The sequence below is a fragment of the Staurois parvus genome, unplaced genomic scaffold (genome assembly GCF_062004578.1).
Source record: "Staurois parvus isolate SC_StPar_1 unplaced genomic scaffold, SC_StPar_1.0 ptg000012l, whole genome shotgun sequence".
Taxonomy (NCBI): domain Eukaryota; kingdom Metazoa; phylum Chordata; class Amphibia; order Anura; family Ranidae; genus Staurois; species Staurois parvus.
In genome coordinates this window covers 11,895,161-11,908,134 of record NW_028317808.1, presented here as the reverse complement: position 1 = coordinate 11,908,134, position 12,974 = coordinate 11,895,161, and the positions used below count along the sequence as shown (strand labels likewise).

General features: G+C 38.0%; 1 protein-coding gene across 1 annotated transcript in view; it reads right to left on the bottom strand.

Annotated features, from left to right (window-relative positions):
- LOC149473698 (centlein-like) overlaps positions 1-12,974 on the bottom strand; it is a gene marked incomplete at its 3' end in the record, with an annotated part of 213,100 nt that overhangs the window by 160,606 nt on the left and 39,520 nt on the right. The window lies entirely within an intron of this gene.

Here is a 12,974-nt window from a genome sequence, read left to right as displayed (position 1 = left end):
AACTTTCTATTAATGTGCTTTGATACAGCACTTTGGGAACATCCAACTTCTTTTGCAATAACCTTTTGAGGCTTTCCCTCCTTATGGAGGGTGTCAATGATGGTTTTCTGCACAACTGTCAGGTCAGCAGTCTTTCCCATGATTGTGATTCCTACTGAACCAGACTGAGAGACCATTTAAAGGCTCAGGAACCCTTTGCAGGTGTTATGGCTTAATTAGCTGATTAGAGTGGGACACTTTGAGCTTAGAATACTGCACCTTTTCACAATATTCTAATTTTCTGAGATTGTGGATTTGGGGTTTTCATGAGCTGTAAGCCATAATCATCACAATTATGACAAATCACAGCTTGAACTATCTTGCTTTGCATGTAATGAGTCTATCTCATATATTAGTTTCACCTTTTAAGTTGCATTACTGAAATAAATTAACTTTTGCACGATATTCTAATTTTTTGCGTTTCACCTGTATGTCAACTCACAGGCATGGAAATGTTATACCTTGTCCTCAGAGGCCCGTAAGGGCACTTCTTTATTTTACAATTTACTACATTTTAAGAAAAAATTTGAAAAGGTAATGAGCAAGATGGTACAGGAATCCATGTTAGATAGCAAACGCAACTAGTGCAGCACTCAAAACACAAATGTGAATAAAAGTGAACATAAGTTACACAAATAAACCACAAAATTGAAGGGACTAAATAACATATACCCTTAAATATTTGAGTGTCCAACAAATATGAAGTAAGTATTAAAGTGCAAAGTGATAAGTCTGTAAATAACAGTATTTAGAAAAGTTCAAATAATTGAGTGTGTCTCCGTTAAGAGCATTCAGGTCATCCAAGTGTTTTTCCTCTCCACAAGTAAAAAGCAAGCATTCAACAAACTCGCAAAGATGTGAAGAAAAAAGGAATGCGCTGGCACTAAAAAAATCAAGGTTTGGAATAATATATATAAGTGCAAGAGACTACCACTGACACCTTCCTGTGTACCACATCACAGTAACCTACGTGAACAAAAGGAAAAATTGGTGTAGTGCAGTCCTGATACAAAATTAAATAGGTAATTGATACCACAGCCTAGTGCTGTAAATCATACATTTATTAAAATAATAAATATATACTGTGCCGTGGAAATACAACTTGATCATAACAATACCAGTAAATTACAATTAATGATCTACATTATAAACATCAACAAGTGTAGATCGTGAGCGATCGTAAGCGATTCAAACTTAAAGTGTTAGTAAACCCAGGACCCTGCATTCACTATATCTGGTCTCCCACAGTACACAGATCATGGAAATACAATTATTTTAGTAAAAAACTGCTAAATACCTTTTCTCATCAGCTGTTAGAGCAGTCTTGTGACTTCTATCAGTGTTCAGCAGAGCTGTTAAAGCTTGTAGGAGGAGTTTTCTCTAGGAGGATGCAGAACCCGACCTCTGTCTGGACAGTGCTGATTGGCCCTGTGATAGTCACATGCATTCTCCCAAGAAGAAAAAAAACCTCTCTAGCAATACACACCAAACTGAGCATGTGCAGAGTGACTCCACTAGTTATGTCTTATCAAGAGATAAGAGGGGGGCACTGGAAGAAGAGGAGGATCAGAAGACAGGATCAAGCAGCATTTTTAAACACTGCAGAGGATTAACCCCTTAGGTTCCACACCGACTATAAAAAATATGCTTTACTGCATATACAGACTGACTTTATTGTTGTGGGTTTAGTAACACTTTAAAAAACATTCGTCCGTTCATGAAAATCCATGCTATCACACAATATATATATACTGAAGATTGCAATCAGTACACATAAAAAAGTTCTGTGCTAATGCTTAGCTTGATCCCAGAATGGTTTCACCAACTATGTCAGCAGGGAAAATGTGCTCCACCAGTGTGAATTGACTGCTCACCTCAAATATAGACCCATATTCACGTATAGGTCAAATGCGCTTAAAATATGGCTGCTCAATCTGGATATCCTTTCCCCTCTTACTACGCTTCTCATTCAAATGGCAAGGATAATTCTATATGCGGATCAACAGATAAAATTTATTGAATAACAGTATCACACTGACATAGATAAAATTATTAGTAGCTTATCGGCGTTCCAACACTGCGATTCAGAACCTCCTACCAATCACACAACTACTATCCCTGACGAAGTAACGTGGTCTTGTGATGCAACACATAGGAGGATGGAGCTGGGTGACATCAAAAAGATGGCCACGGCATCTGGGACCATGCAACAGTAACGGTCCATTAAGCCTCATCAGCAGAGGGATATCTTCCTTAAAGGGACCACGCCTGAGATCATGGTGCTGCTGTGTTGCCTGTATGCTGTTTATAATATACGCAGCTGGTACTCTGGTGAGTGCAGTGTGCTGGTGGTGGTTCTCACAGTGGGAAATAGAGGAAAAACACTTGGATCACCTGGATGCTCTTAAAGGAGAAACACTCATTTATTTGAACTTTTCTAAATTAAGTTTTTTTTACAGACTTAGTTATCACTTAATACTTATTTCATATTTGTTGGACACTCAGATATTTAAAGGATAAATTAACCTTTAAAGCGGAGTTCCACTCACTCTGTAAAAAAAATAAAAGTCATCAGCTACAAAAACTGTAGCTGCTGACTTTTACAAAACAGCCACTCATCTGTACCACAATCCTGCGTTGCCCCCGTCGCAGCCCGTTTCACTGGCTGTCCTGTATTCCAGGCACCGGCAACTTCAGTATGGGCACCCGGCTGTGACAGCTTGCGGCTTCACAGTCAGGTGCCCACTGCGCATGCGCGAGTGGCGCTGCGCTTCCTGAATGACCCCGTCGTCCTCTGGGACCTTTCGCGTGTCCAACAAGACTTCGAGAGGGAGGGTAGGCGGACAACTTCCATTTCCGATCGCCTAGGCCAGGGGTAGGCAACCTGCGGCTCTCCAGCTGTTGCAGGACTGACTACAAGTTCCATCATGCCTCTGCAAGTCATAGCTGTAACTGTCAGTTTTGTAATGTTGCAATGCCTCATGGGAAATGTAGTTCCAAAACAGTTAGAGAGCCGCAGGTTGCCTACCCCTGGCCTAGGCGATCGCAGCGGAAGTGGGAGCAGGTACCTGCCAAATTCAGGTACCCATTCCCCCCACCCCCTCCCCAAAGGTGTCAATCCTTAATGGGGAGCAGGGGGACTAATCTTTAAAGCGGAACTTCCCCTTTTGGGTGGAACTACGCTTTAAGCAAAAATAATAAATGCGCATTTTTTTTTGAAGGAGCCTGTAAAGCAGTCTGCTGATCGCTGGTGCCATGCAGGTCTGGGAAAACAATTTGGCACCCAATCCTTCCAAAGTAATAACCCAAGTGAACCTATGAATATGAAACACTTTTATCCTATGGAACAGCCTCTTGTTCATGTGTTGGCAAACAATGGAAAGCATGGGTTGACTGGTACACATAACTTATTACATGTGAAATGATCTAAGATGAAATACAAATGTGTTTCTTGGTGGTATATACAATAAGTATACAATACTAAATGATCAATTTCCTTTTGATACACACTATATAATCTATGATAAGATTTTGTTGTCTATATCTGGGTCCTGTATGGTGTATTCTAGGAATTTGCTATGTGTTCCTATGTAATTCCTTCTCCATGAACATATGCTACTGACTTTTCTAGTTCCGTTTGTATTGTGGAAAATTCAATAAAAACGTAATTGATTAAAGAAAACAAATTGAAATAAAGATAGCCATTCTAAAAAGTGTTGGGTTTATGTTCTGTAAAAAAAAAAGTTGATACAAATAAACTGTACACTATGCATTTACTTTAACAATGTTATATGTTTCAAGTCACAAGTTCAAAAATTACTTCTATTTTCCTTAAAATACATATTGTCATTTACAGAAGAACATTGATTTAAAGACTGATAAATCCTAGACCTACTCTACAAGCCTTCTAGTGTATCATACTATGACAGAAAAGCACACCACACAGCTGGTAAGCATTGCTGGCGTCAGCTTGTGAGTTGTGTATGGGCAGTATCACAGCTGGTGACATCTGCACAACAGACAACAAAGGTGTAAAGGCTCGCAGCTCAAAGTCTTTTCACTGCCAGGAGCTTGCAGTACACATGGTCATCAATCCATTGCCAGCATGGCTGCACAGTATTGGATATTAAACCATTTGTGATCTGAACAGAGCCTGCATGCCCTACATTAACTATGTCCTTGCCATTCTACCAGGTTATATTCTCTGCAAGCCAAAGTCTACATTACTAAGCAGTGTGATACCTTCATCAAAGCAGTAGACCTCGAAATCTATTCTAACCTACACATTTGCTATTCAGTTTGTGTGTTGAACAAAGTTTGAAACAATATTGTAATAAAGTGGGCCATAAATCTAAGTAACAATTAAGTGTCCCATAACATAACAATAAATATAATTGGATGGCATAGAAAAATCTTAGATGGTAAAAAAAAATATTACTTTCTGGTCAAACTCACAAGCAGTTTAAACAACCTTTTGCAAAAAGAGGTAACTGTACAGAAATGCACCATACAGACAAAGGCTATGAAAAAAAATCCTTCCACTGTTTAACTCCTAATAACTAACCACATTTTTTTTTAGTACGTTACAAAACCCTTAAATGTAAAAATACAAAGATATTTTATTAAAAACAATGTATTTAAAAACAATCAGCTGATAGATGAAGTAACACCACACAAAGACTATATATGGGCAGTTATACAGTTGTCAGTTGTGCTCAAAAGTTTGCACACCCTGGCAGAAATCATGAAATTTTGGCATTGATATTGAAAATATGATCGATCATTCCAAAAAACTTCTATTAAGGCTAATGATCTTATGAAGCCATTTATTATCACATGGATGTTTGGCTCCTTCTTAAATCAAAATGATAACAGAAATCACCCAAATGGCCCTGATCAAAAGTTTTCATACGCTGGAATTTTTGGCCTTGGTACACACAAACAAGGTGACACACACAGGTTAAAATGGCAATAAAAGGTTAATTTCCCACATATGTGGCTTTTCTAACTGCAATTAGTGTCTGTGTATAAATAATCAATGAGTTTGTTAGCTCTCTCATGGATCCACTAAGCAGGCTAGAAACTGAACCATGGTTAGCAGAAATGACCTGTCAAAAGACTTGCATAACTAGGTAATGGAACGCTATAAAGATGGGAAAGAATATAAAAGGATATATAGAGCCTTGAATATGCCAGTCAGTACTTTTCAATCAATTATATAGAAGTGGAAAGTTCGGGGATCTCTTGATACCAAGCAAAGGTCACATAGAACAAAAAATATTGCAACCACAACTGCCAGAAGAATTATTCGGGTTACAAAGAAAAACTCACAGGTAACATGAGCTGCATGGTTGAGTTGCAAGAAAGAAGCATTTACTGCGCCAATGCCACAAAAAAACCTGTTGAGGCATGTCAAGGTATTGCTGATCATATTTTTACCGGGCTGTTTTGTGGCATTGACGCAGTAAAGTATTGTTATATTGTGCTCCTTGAAACAACCACACCAACTTTTTTCCAGAGAAGCCGGTATTTTTCCTGAGGTTACCTGTGGGTTTTTCTTTGTATCTCAAACAATTCTTCTGGCAAAAACAACATGCCTCATTGGATTAAGACTGCAAGGACTTTGGAGACTCCTAAAGCCCTTTGTTTCTTTGGCTATACCCTATGTGAGGACACATTTTATCTTATCTGTTGATGAGGTTTCAAGCTATATATTGACTAATTGCTTCTTGTCACCTGATGAAGATTTGTTTAAAATTGAAATGTTTTGGGGCTTCTGTATATAGGAGTATTTAACTGTCTATAAAAAATCTACTAAGGGTAGTCTTTGTGTGCTATCATCATCTAACAACTGGTTATTTTGTTAATAAAAAATTTTTTTACGGCAATTTTAGATGTTATAGCAGATTTGAATAAAAATAACAAATTGAAGCCAAACTCCAGCTAAAACTCTATAATCAGTTACAACAAACATTTTTTTTCCTTTTGGGATGAAGGTTTTACATGAATAAATAAAAGCTGATCCATCCAGTGGTACCCTTACAGTGGTAAATGGATGGTCTCATCCATGTAAGCTGATACATTATGCTGGAGAGACTGAACTTTTGAAAAACAGCAGACTTGCTGGTTTATTCACCAAATGCAAATGGAATAAAAAAATTCAAAAAAGGAAACTAATGCAGCCATCATATCTAAGAATTGGTAATCTGCAATACAGTATAATAAATGTTTCTTTTGGGTTTATTATTCCTTTAAGTAAATACATGTTCAAAAAAATGAGCATGCTCTAAACCTTAAACAGACCATCTGGAACAACTGTTCACACATTAAAAGGAAATATCCAAGAACATTGGCCATGCTGTTTCTTAATGATACCTGCAAACAATAATGCAGATATCTCTTCCTCAAGCAGGTTCTAGGACTGTGTTCCCAGGACAGAGGTCAGCCGTTACAGATTTCACCAGCAGCTACACCTACTGGTGAAAATTTGATATTGTGGCATCAAACTATTAAGGTCTGTTTCCAAATTAAAACGTTCTCCAAATAAACACAATAAGTTTCCCCTTTTCTTGGAAAGCTCCTTTCAGAGATTTTAAACTGCAGAAATGTTTAACTAACTTATCATAATAATCAGACTTGGTATATTAGCATAGTTTTAACAACAGGTTTTGAGCAAAATTTACATTGCAGCCAGTACACTATCATCCAAGATATACTGTTGAAGAAGTTGCAATGATGTTAAAAAAATAAAAATGTGATGTGCACCTCAAGGAAAATTCAACAGTAAACTTGTAGTTCGAATTGCAAACATTAAAACTGCTAAAAAGCCCATTTTGATTTAAAAAACACAATATAAAATACACTACTATTATACAAAAGTCATTTCAACTGCTTTACTTCTTGAAAGTAATATCTTACGTGTCCTACTAAACGGTCCGAAAGATTAGGGGGGAAAAAACACCAAGAAATTAGATTCTGTCAAGAGGTTTATGAAGATCAATGACTGAAACAAACTCCTGTTTAGCTAATTAGAATCACTGATGTACCATAATGACTTAAGCTACGGATATTTGCCGACTTCTTTAGGATGAAAAATGAAGTAAGGAGATGCTGTCAATTTGTAAAACTTTTAAGCACCAATCATTTTCCCCCGGGAAGAACGTTTTAAACATTTAACTGAGCTGTACTGAGCCACACGAATTATCCATATTTACTTTTCATCATCTCCCCAAATCTGACAAATTTATTCCAGATCATTAACAAGCTATTCTTTTTAAAGTATTGTAGCACATGATAGAAGTTCACAGAGGAAAGCATCGTGTTTTCTGGGTCCTGGCCCATTTTTAATGAGATGCCCAAAGATGAAATATTATAGACATGGAGTAATCATTATTTCTGAATGAATGAAAATGGGTTTGAATGTTGGCATATAAAAGTAAGCAAGCAAAATTTATTTAGGCATTATGTAATACATTCAAAGTGCCACAATTGGATTCAAAGTATATTTTGCTATAGCTGTAATAACGGTTTATTAGAGGCAAAAATCAAACCAAAACAATTTTTTAAATTTTTCATAAAGGTTCCAGATGTGCCCCTTCCACACTTTGCAGTCATCACTGTTTCACTCTCCTGCAGGGTGAAAATGTTAGTCATGCTGTTATTTTTTTGTTTTTAATAGATAGGCATGTAAAATATATGTAGGCAGGCGCAGTTAGTCATTTTGCCACTAGGTGGCTCTGTACCAGAATTGTGTCTGGTTACAGCAGACAGTGTCATCATAGGATAGGCCCCTTTTAGGTAGAGCCCTCCTGCAGTGATGTTAGGGGAGAGTCAGCACTCATATATGTCAGGTTGAGAGGAGTACACACAGACTAGGGCATGGGAACTAAACATCCCACACCTGTAGATGCAACTGGCACATGTTGGCCCTTGGCAGGGCAGAAGGCCATGAGTAGACCTGTACACAGGAATAGCAGTCTGTAGCTTTTCTGTCCCCTATGGAGGTGGGGGCTAGGACAAATTGCAAAAGGTTTTTTAGTCAAGGCCAAGAGTTTAAACCATAAATGCTAAAAAAAAGAACTTGCTTTATGAGGGACCAGTTTAGAATACTTGTCGGTTGCCCACTCACCAAGTCACTGTGTGGGGGATATTGCCAAAAAAAACATAATAAAAAACACAATACCTTGGGAAAGACCCCAGAGCAAACAGCGGTAATTTTTTCCCCATGTGGCTTAACCAGCAGATAATTAGTGAGAAAATACACAGGGGGTACATACAAAAAAATATAACTTTATTACAAAATCCAAAAATCCGTAAAAATTATACAAAAAGTAATCAATCTACCATCCCTAATGTTCAAGCCAAAATCTTCACCATAGTCTTATAAAACAGACAACGTTGTCAAAGGCCAGGAGATCCCTGAGTGAGGCTGCTTCCCTGGAGAGTCCCGGGAGAGGTGTACCAAAGGAGGAGATGACTACAAGAGCACAGTACTGTGAGTATTATTGACCCAGAGTGGAGGAGAGATTGTAAGAGATGCTAAAGGTGCTGCATATGCTTTCACATGTGGCTACAGCGGACTGTACACTAAATGTGATTGGCTGTGTAATGTCAAGTGACTCTGGATTGTTATGTCGATGTGATGCGACAGTTATGCCATTCCATGAATTGCTCCAGTAAAGTGCAGCAAAACTACTTTCACATGTGGACATTCCTTCCTTTGGGGATATGAGGGTCAATGGCTGGGAATGTCGTGTGGAGGCCTCTGGCACTGAGTAGGGCACAAGATGGCAGAGGGTTTGGCTTCAGCAGGGGAGGATAGTGTTCTACAAGGACAGAAGCAGGGATTGGGACTCGTGTTCTTGGCACCAATTCTAGCCAGCCACAAAGCCCCTCTTACAGATGGTCTCTGACAGCATTTAAACTCTGCTGGGTTGTTATACTTTAGGGAACTCTAGAAGAAATCTTCTCATTACCACATCGTCAAGAGCCATGTGATATCAAAGGTGCTTCCAAAGAGCTTTAGGGTTCATGCACATGGACAGGTATAAACATTTTTTTATGCCAAGTGTACATTTTCCAGCACGTTCCCACACCTGGGGACCTGCATGTGCCACTTATAGCCTACCATACAAGTGAAGGACTATAGTGGTCATACTCTTGTAAATGTCAATGTTTCTTTGCATTGACATTTACCGATTCATTCACATTCGTCTTATTTCCTGAACAGCTAAGTTTTGCACTTGTGAAATAAGATGGACGAGTTTGCATGGGTAAAAACGCATTGGCATTTACAAGAGTGCAGCCACGTATAGCCATGCAGCTTCCCAGGTGCAGGAAAGCGCCAAGAAATTTACACAAGGCATATAAATGCCTATAAACAGTCTGTGTCATGAACCTTTATAGCTTGATTAAACCTTCAGTTTAAGGCCTCATGCATACTGGGTGTTTGCCCAGCTCCACTGAATACCTCTTCTTCTAGCAGGAGAAAAGTAGCTTAATAACCATGCCTGAAGCAGCGTTTTACAAACACATTTAGGTGTCAAGTGTTTGGGCATTCATTCATTCCACTGACCAGAATAATAAATTAATTCAGGCCATTGAAATGAATGAACGCTCAAGTGTGTCTACAGGCATTTAGGCATGTCAAGTGTTTTTGATGCTCAAACACTCCTCTCCTGAATACGCAGGTTTCTTTTTTTCAGCTTCTAAATGTTCCTCTTCTAAGACACTTGTAAATGCCTATGTTTGTATAGACACATAGGCCAACTTAGAGGGAGCGTTTACAGGCTGAAAAAAAAAATACAAAGCCCTCAAGAGTGGTGATTTTGTTTTGGGGGTTTTTGTTGTTAAACACCCAGTGTGCATGAGGCTTTAATCAGCTAAATACATTCAAGGTACATCAAAGCAAATATACTTACAATTTCTTTACTTTATAAATCTGCTACAGGTGGTATGTTGTAGAAAATAATTTAAAATAAAATTTTAAAGAAGTAACTAAACTAACTAAAAAGCTTTACTTGGGGTCTGTTTCAAAATTAAGTAATACAGCACTGTAGCCTCTCATAAAGGTTGATGGAAATAAAAACATGAATCTGTATGACCATCTATTTGCATAAGTGGTGCAGCAAAACCGCAGTCATAGAATTTAGACTTTAAAGCGGAACTTAAATCAACATTGACTTTTTAATCTTTACGCTGGCAGCATTAGTAAATAGATCGGAAGGTATATTATATTTACTTGTCGTTTTGCTTTTTTTTACATTTCTTCAGTTACCTTCTGGTTTCTTTCCTAGACAAGTTATATCAGTCATCCCAGGAGTCTTCAGGAGGGGCTTTCTCAGCTAAGCACACCTTCCTACCTGCGTGCCTAAGCTAAGGTGGATTCCAGGAAATGAATGCTACATGAATCATCTGCCCTTACTTAAGATGGCCACTGCCAGAAATGCTAGGAGGATGTTTTTCAAAGTGATTTCTAAGCAAAATAAAGCATTGGGACATGAATGGATGGGGGAGTTTGCTTTGAATATTAAAAATAAATTAAATAGCGTTTTTAGTTTGTGATGCTCATATGCAGTGTAGTTCCGCTTTACAGAAACATATCTCTGGGAAATAGTCCATGGAGGAAAGTGTGATATAGCATTTATTTCAGTTAACACCACCACCTAAATTAAAAAAAAATAGCTTTTTAACGTTTAATAAAAATACTGGAGTCAAAACCTTGCCTTCAGATTTCTATCAGGGAAGAATAAATATTTTTTAGCTGCATTGTAGAAAAATAAATCTTTAGCCAATGTTATTAGCAGCACGATATGAAGCATAGGGGTTTTTTTTTTGTTTTTGTTTTTTTTTACACTAGAGTTACAGGGTAAAAATGTCCCCTGTATACATAGCAATATGACATGACAACAGATTTAACTAACTGAGCACATAAATACTTATCCCCATTAAGTATAATGTATATAGTCATATACAGTATATGCCTACAAAAATTTCATTAATATTACATTTTAATAATATTCTCATATCCTACTTACTATAACATCCTCAATATGGCAAATGCCTTTATTCTAAGGACCCCAGCATTCAAAGAATAGTTTTTGTTTTCTAATTTGATCTGTCATTGCGCATAAAACTGGGGTAAACCTTTGTTCTAATATGCCAACACAGAGCACATGGTAATTAAAAGACCAATGCCTCTGCTGCTGTGATATAAGTCTGCACACAATAATAAAGCTTTTGTTAAAGAACTGATAAGGCTAGCGATTTTATTTCCTCATTCCTGTCCAATTTACCAGGTCCCTCTTCTCTGTTGGGACCAAATTGTGTTGAAGTAGTCCAAATGTAGTGCAGCAGAAGCCAATTAAGCTTTCTGGCCCGAAGACAATAATCCCTGTCATTTGACAATATCGATATGAGGAATTAACATATTGCTTGTGGCTTGGATATTCTTCTAAAAGATAACTAGTGAATGTGGCACATGTGATCAGCAACGGGAAAAAAAAAATCAATTACATTTTTCTTTCTACATCGTTGATTGGTTTTCTTTTTTAACCCTTTCTGAAAGACTGGCAAACTAGATGAGATACTTAAATATATTGCATAAAAATTATTTCGTAATGGAGTAATTTGTTTGTTAATTATTCTAGAAACTGTTTGCTCAATTATTTATAAATAAGGAGGTTGCTCTTTACCCCTCAAAGCATGCAACTTTAAAAGTTGCAGAAAGTCAGAACTCCTGATATGTATACTTGTTCTGTCAACGAGTATTTAAGCCAAGTTTATACTAACATCAAAATATAAGCAAATTGCATATTTTGGAAAGGAGAGTCTAACAATGGCATCCAACATAATTTTTCAGTACCGGTTTCTTTAAAGTTGACCTGCGGGTATGAATTTTATTGCATACTTACTTCAGTCCAGTGTGGATCAATGTAACAATGCATAACTCATACCTGAGCAATCCCTATGGAAACCACAAATCACTGTAGTAGTAATAACCACTACTCTAGGGATAGCAGTGATCTTCTGGGTCCTGTACAAAGCGACTTTCCGTCTGCATAGTAACCACTCACCATCATCACCATTCACAGAATACCTTTTATTTTATTTTAATGCATACAAGGCATTCTCTGATTGGATAATGTGAAGAGGCAGGGCAGTGACATCACAGTGACTATCTGCATGAGATTAGGCTGATTTTCCTGTTTCCTATTCTATAGCCTAAGAGAAATGCACACGCATTCCTGCATTCTTTGTCAGGGCCTAAGCCGCTACACCAGACTTTGTGAGCAGATCAGATAATGCTTGCATGTCTGCCTGTACTCAGAAATCTATGGACAACTTTAGTGCTTCACTTTATGGCCATCTTAGAAGCGGTTGCAGCCAGTCTGTTTTAAGTGCTCATGCCAGCACTGTGTTAGTGCAATGTCCTGTAAGTGTTTTTTTTATATATAATCGGCAGTAAAAGTATTTTATAATGGAGAACACTAGCAGCTCTCTTCTTTGCTTTTTATGAACATATCCCCATGCTTGGAGGTGCTGAGAGAGGCAAGCTTGGTATCATCAGAGGATTAACTCCTGAACAGGACAAGTGCATTATGACTAGGGGTGCACTGAAATTTCGGTGGCCGAAAAATTTTGGCCGAAAACCCCCCTATCGGCTGTTGGCCGATATGAAAATAAACACTGATACAGGTGCTGAAAATAACCCCACTCCCTCGCCGCCGCCTCTCAGCCTTACATGAGAAACCACCGAAGGATCCCAGCGTTGGGCATAGAGATAAGTGAAAGAAACATGGCCTCCACTCATCTCTATGCCCTTGGAGGACCAGAGCAATGTCACTTACGGTTCTGGCGCCTTTAAAACTAAAAAATGGCCTTGTTTAATTTTTTAAAGCACTAGATCAATGCTTTTTTTGATCTAATGCTTTACA